Below are 6,313 nucleotides of genomic sequence, written 5' to 3'. Positions count from 1 at the left end.
AGATCAAGACCAGAGCTGAGATCAAGAGCCAGATGCTTAACTGACTGGGCCACCCAAATAGCCACCCCTATTTTATTTCATTTTATTTTATTTCATTTCCCTCATTAAAACAGAGCTCAACTTCATGTCTGTTTCTATTCCTGTCTATTATTATCCTGTCTATTCCTATCATTATTCCTATTTATTATTTATAGTTTTTTCCATCCTTTTTTAAAGAGACTATTTTCTGTCAACCTTCTTTCCATTTTGTTTGCCTTTGTGGAAGAGCAGCTCAAGACCGCTCAGCGGTTGCTCCTACCCACTCAGTGGCCCGAGCAGTGGGAGCTGCAGACCAGTCTTCGGTGGCCAGCTGAGTGCCCCAGTCTTCAGTAGGGAGCTGCTGAGTAGACACAGAGTGCACCTGCTGGCCGTCAGACCAGTTTGTGACTTCAGGATGAATAGTGGTGAACTCAGGACCTGGAGCAGTCCACTCACCCTGAAATTCCTCCTTGGTCACAGCTTTCTCGGCAGCGTCCTGCTCTTCCTTTTCAACTTCTTCAGGATCTCTGTAGAAGTAGAGATGGGGCACGACCTCCCATGGGTGTTCCCGGGAAATGGTGCCACGCATGCTCAGAACTTCCCTGGGGCCAGGATCCGCCACAGCAGAGCTTCTGAGTGCGCTCTCTTATTGTCGCAAGGGATGATGATGTCCACACAGCACAGGGGAGAGTCCGTATTACACAGAGTGATGGTAGGCAGGTTAACAGAAGACACCTCTGGGAGAGGCTGGTGGTCAGCCCTGGGATCTGTAACCGCCAGCGTGCTGGGCTCCTAGAAGGCTGCCTGGAGCTGGTTCCTGAGGGTCCCAGGAGTGAAGCGATAGGAGTGGCTCCAGTAGCATCAGCAAACTTCAGCACAGCTCACTGGCCAGTATTCCTGGGCGATATGACACTGACATCAGCTGGGGTTCCAATGGCAACAATGGTGCGAGCTGCCACCAGAAGCTTCTCCCAGGTTCTCCTCACATTCATGACATAGATTCCATCACTTTTCCTTTTGTGGAGGTACTGCTCCATTTGGAAGTCAAGGTTGGTGCCACCTAAGTGGGTTCCCGCTGCAAGGAGTTTAAGGACATCCCCCTCCTTCAATTGCAGGACATTGAGGGCTCCAGACATCGTGAAAGTTTCCCTTTAAGTTACAACGGGAGCACAGAACAACACCCTATGGACGTCTCTCTGGGTAGTGCGGAAAGGCTCCATCTGTTTTTAAATCTTGCTAGAGGCTTGTCTATTTCAGTTGTTCAATTAAAAATCCAGTTTCTGTTACTTTGTAATATTTCTCCTTTAACTTGGTTTTCTATTTTGTTCATTTTCATTAATTGTAATTTTTTTCTGTTAAAACCAGAAAGGAACATTTTAACAGAAGCAGTAGCGCATTGCCTTTGCCAGTGAATTTCATTAATTTTTGCACTGTTTCTCATTTCTCACGCCTTTCTTCCTTGTCCACTGCCTCTGACATTGAGTATCTGCTGGTAATAAAGTCTCTTATTTGTTGCACATCTGAAAATATCTCTGTTTTGTCTTGCCTGCTGAATGATAGCTTAGCTGGGTATAGAATCCCAGGGAAGGTGTTTTTAAGATTTCTTTACTGCGCTTGTTACATTTTATAATCATATACATTATGTGATTATTTGAAAAATGTCCATCTCTCACCAGGATGATTTTCCTTTGTTTTGTCCACCACTGTGTATCCCAGTCTCTAGAACAATGCCAGGCACATAATAGGCACTCAATAAACAGTACTGAATGAATGAAAGAGTGAGTGAATGAATCCCTCGCTAGGTTTTCGGCTCTCCAAGGGCAAGGTGGGAGTCTCACTGTTCAGAGCTGGGTTCCAGTGACTTGCCTAGTGCCTGACATAGTAGAAATTAAATAAACATCTGTTGAAGGAATGAATGAATTCACACAAGTTCTAAAACCAAAGAATAAGAATAGTACTCTTAGAAAGTTCTGCCGTTCGAAAAAGCAACCTTTGGAGTCTTCTAGGCCCACATTTTCTTTTTAAAATTTCTTCCCTGGGGTTAGGTGCAAGGGAGTTGGGGACAGAGAGGGGGCTTTCATGAAAGCAAGGCCATCCTAGGATTATTCCCTTCTACCAAATCTGCACAAACCTTCAAAGACCTGTTCCCAGAAAGGATAATGTTCTCCAGGTTAACGGGGACCCTGCTTGAGACTTGTTTCTAAACAGACTATAACACACCATCACCGATGGCTCCTTTAAGGGAAAAGGGTGTCACAACAGGAAAGATGACATCCAGGTGCAGACTGCATGGACAGGCACAGTGACTAATAAAATATTCAGCAGTTGCTGCTGTGGTCTTAGCAAGGACGTGCGGCAGAGCCAGCTGATGCCTGAGTGTGAGGAAGTGTGCCGGGATTTGCAGGAAGGCCCATTTAGGAAGGAGGCAGGGCCTCTGAGGCCCATTGTACAGGAGGCATTTAAAGAGTTGCCCCCCTGGGAGCACTAATGTGCTTCGACTTGGCCATTTACAAAAGGGAAGGAACTATTAGGACTTGGAAAAGATGTCTGGCCTGCACCATTTAGAGGACACAGGGGTCACCTGTGTGTCAACAAAGTAAGAGGGTCATTCGTAAAGCCCTAACTCCATTTGTCAGCCCTAAACCCAGCTCATGAGGCTGGGGGTGGGGTGGTGGGGGATGCACTGCTGTGTTTCTCTACTTTCTGGTCCATTCTAACAATTTGCGATTGAACGTCTGCTCTCACGTGTGGTCCATCTCCAGACAGTGTCTATAGACACAGATGGCACCTTGCCCTCTCGAAACTGTCTCCTTCCATTGGACGAGGGCAATAGTCTTGTAACCGACGCCCTCTGCCAGTCGGTGATGAGGCTACAGTGCATATCTCTGCCTCTGGTCATTTGTCAGGCCATGCAGCTCACCGACAGCCAAGTTGGAGAGACACAAAAATGTGGAGAAAAATGAGTTTTAAAGATGCCAAAGCTAATGTGTTAGCAAGATTTTAAAAACATGTTTTCCTTGGCTTGCGGAGAACAGGGAACAGACCTTTTCTCAAACTGCATCTCCTTCAGCCATGACGTCTTCCCTGAAACATGGAAGTATAAACAGAGAACAACATCCCTTCCCAATGTTGGTTCGGATGCAGGCTGAGCCCAGTTGCCAAAGGAGAAGAACAAACTCGGAAGCAGAAAAGCAAATTGTTCTTGAAGGCATCGAAGTGGGTTTCCCAAACAAAGGAGAGTGCCTTTTCTTTGTTAAGGAAGAGGGGGAAAAGCCATTACGGAACATCTTTTACCCTTTAATGCTGATGTATGACAAAAATGCTTTGGCTCTGATCTGTAATCTGCCTTTCGGAGACTCTCCAGCTTCGGTGTCCTCGAGAAAGGAACTTACTGAGTGCCTTCATACATCTTTCAAGTAAACATTAACAACAACAGTAATAATAAAGTAATAAATTGGCCCCAAATCTTGGCACAACCTGAAACCATATGTTCTGAGAGTTGCTTCATTCACTGATAATTAAGTTTTCTTTTCCCCCCACAAAACAAGACTTATTTTTTTTTGGATCCAACAAATAGCTTTAGGCGTGTGGGCATCTTGACGGAGCCTCGTCGTCTCTTTTGAGGATCAAATCCGGGCTAGTTTGTTTGAAGTTCAGAGCCCGGCATGGCATCTGAGAAGCGTTAATAAAATAGTAGTACATACATGGAGTTATTCTGAAACTCCAAAGACTTCATCCCAGGAGGGACGTGTAGTGACGACTCACTGGCTTGAACACCACCACCACAAAGGGAGGGTGTCCAAGTCACTCTGACACAATGGAATCACACGTGTCTTCACGCCCAGGCCACCCGAAGAACTCAGGTGCAGGGACGCCAACACATTTTCTGCGTCTCTTCTAATCAACGCCCAGCCGAGACAGTCACCAGCCCCCTCTGCAGCAAAAGTCACTGAGCATTTGGGTAGATACACAGCTTGTCTTAAGCTAGTGCAGGCTTGCAAAACACAGATGTTTTCCTTTTAATCCTGTTTGTGCTTTGCAATGATCACACTCGGTGTCGTTTGGCTGCAGGAATCCCCTCTAGGAATGATCCTGCAAGAGAAATAGTGTGTGCATTGAGCCATCCGATTTGGGGCCGCTCCCCACCTCTCCGCAAAGCTGAGCACAGTTTATTGGAACAGAATGGGTTATGAGGGTAAGGATGAACATATAAATACCCTTTTTTTAAATGCTAACTGCATAGAATCTAATCATCTGGCCCTTCAAGGCAAGTTTATGATTATGTGTAATGTATTTTTGGATTTTCACTCCTCTACTGGGATTTCTTGGCTTTCCTGAGAGAGGCGCATGTCTTCGGATTCAAGAGCTCAGACTAACGGCAAACAGTCTGGGTTCAAGACTTGGACCTGCTGCTTCCTAGCTGTGTGGCCTCAGGCAAAGTACTTTACCTCTCTGGGCTGTTTCTCCATCCGTAAAGAGCAGGAGCTATGTCATAGGGCTGTCGTGAAGATTAAGGGAGGTACTGCACAGAGGCACACAGAGTAAACGTGTAACACGTGTTCGTTACTCTTTTCATCTGTGCTCCTCATTTCCGGCAGGCCCTTGTTCTCAAACAGCATAAAGAGCGAGCTCAAGGATCAGAGCCCTGGAATGAAGCAGACGGTGTGTGTATTTCTCTTCTGCCCACAGAAACTCCCACCTCGCCCCCTCCTTTGGATAAAGGACATGACATTATCCCAAAGCTCTTGCCACTGTGGTGCTCTGGTGCAAATTTTGGAACAGCTCTAGAGTGATGCTTGGTCCTTGATGACTAGGACATGGGGCAGATCCGTTTGGGGGCATAAAGGAAGATCCGGATTCAGTGATGGTTCATCAGGAGTCTACTCTGTGCTGGGAAATTCGTTAGTCTATTTCTATGTGCGGTTTTGTGTAACACCCATGACACAGACCTATAGGACGGGTACCATCATGATTTCCATTTCATAGATGTAATTGAGCATTAGGGAAGCTACATAATTTGTCCGCCCACCCAAACGTTCCCTTCTACCTGCAGGATAAAGTCCCAGAGCCCAGGGATTCTCCACGGAGTGACCCTCCATCCAGCCATCCACACATCTCTTCTATCCCCTACCTTATCCCTCTCTGTCGCCAAAGGAAACCCAGTGTTCTTTTTCCTGCCTTAAAGGAGGCTGAGACTCCCACAGCCAGCAGTGGGACCAACAGAAAATCCAACCCCTAAAAGCACGGAGCTTTAATGAGAGTCTTTACTGACAATTTCTCATGGAAGGCCTTCACACACAGAGGGCTGTCCTAAAAACCCACTTTCCATACCTCTCCCCTCAAAGCCCTGGTTCTTATGGGAGCTGCTCATCTCATTTTCTTCTCTCCTTCATTGATTCCTTAATGCCCCTCCCTTGTTCCCTTCTCCTGCAACCCACCCCCTGTCCTTCCTCGAGGGGAGGAAAGCGGCCAGCTCCAGCCTTCTGCCTGGGTCCCGTACCCTCCCTGCACAGGTTAACATGGCAAGGCAAGCACGGGGAGTGGTTGGAAGACTGCAGATATGTCTGTTACCATTTTTTTTCCCCTTTATCGGATTCACGCTGTACTCTAGCAAAACTGAGCCGGGGATCAGCTTCCTGCATGGGCCTTACCAGGTCTTTTCTCTCAAGACTAGCTCTGCCCAGGCAGAGCCCCCAGCCCCTCCCCGGAGTGAAAAACTGCTTCACCTGGATGACAGGGGCAGGTGCCTTCCCTGGGCTCCCATGCATCCCTGACCATAGCCCACACGTGGCGGTCCCCATGCAATGTTGGATTATTCGTGTATAGATCTACAGATTATTCATCTCCCACCTTATTTCCGATTTCTTGCAGGTCCCACAGCAGGCTCTCCACAGATGACGGCTTCTGTTGTTTTTTGGGATGGTTTAAACAAAAAAGAATTGATTCTTCTCAATGACAAAAAGACAAGGAGGGGGCTGTTGCAGGTGTTGACTCTGTAGCTGCCACGGGGAGGTAGGGCCAGCCTCTCCACGGTCCCGTGGCCTTTCCCTCCCGCTGGAAGCCCCACCGCCGCAGGATGGCTCTGGGGTTCTAGATGGTGCATCTGTGCTCCAGAGAGGGAGAGCCAGGTCACTGAGTGAGGCAAGCCAGCTCTCTGAACTTCTACCAGAAACACAGCGGCTCTCCTAGAACTCAGCCCAGCTGTGGACGTGAACCAAGGTGTCTCATTGGCCCCTGTTGGGTAGCAAGGCATTCCCTACCTGGTTTAACGGGGTCTTGTGATCTGATTTGTTTT

The 6,313-nt window shown here is 47.6% G+C and overlaps 1 pseudogene; it reads right to left on the bottom strand.

Moving 5' to 3' along the window:
• Window positions 1-271: 271 nt before the first annotated feature.
• On the bottom strand, window positions 272-1,154 carry LOC123802568 (small ribosomal subunit protein uS2 pseudogene; annotated as a pseudogene).
• Window positions 1,155-6,313: the final 5,159 nt, after the last annotated feature.

Source organism: Ursus americanus, chromosome 2, assembly GCF_024610735.1.
Source record: "Ursus americanus isolate L20-20 chromosome 2, mUrsAme1.1.p, whole genome shotgun sequence".
Classification (NCBI taxonomy): domain Eukaryota; kingdom Metazoa; phylum Chordata; class Mammalia; order Carnivora; family Ursidae; genus Ursus; species Ursus americanus.
The sequence above is the reverse complement of the archived record's forward strand: the minus strand, read 5'-3'. Positions and strand labels throughout refer to the sequence as shown.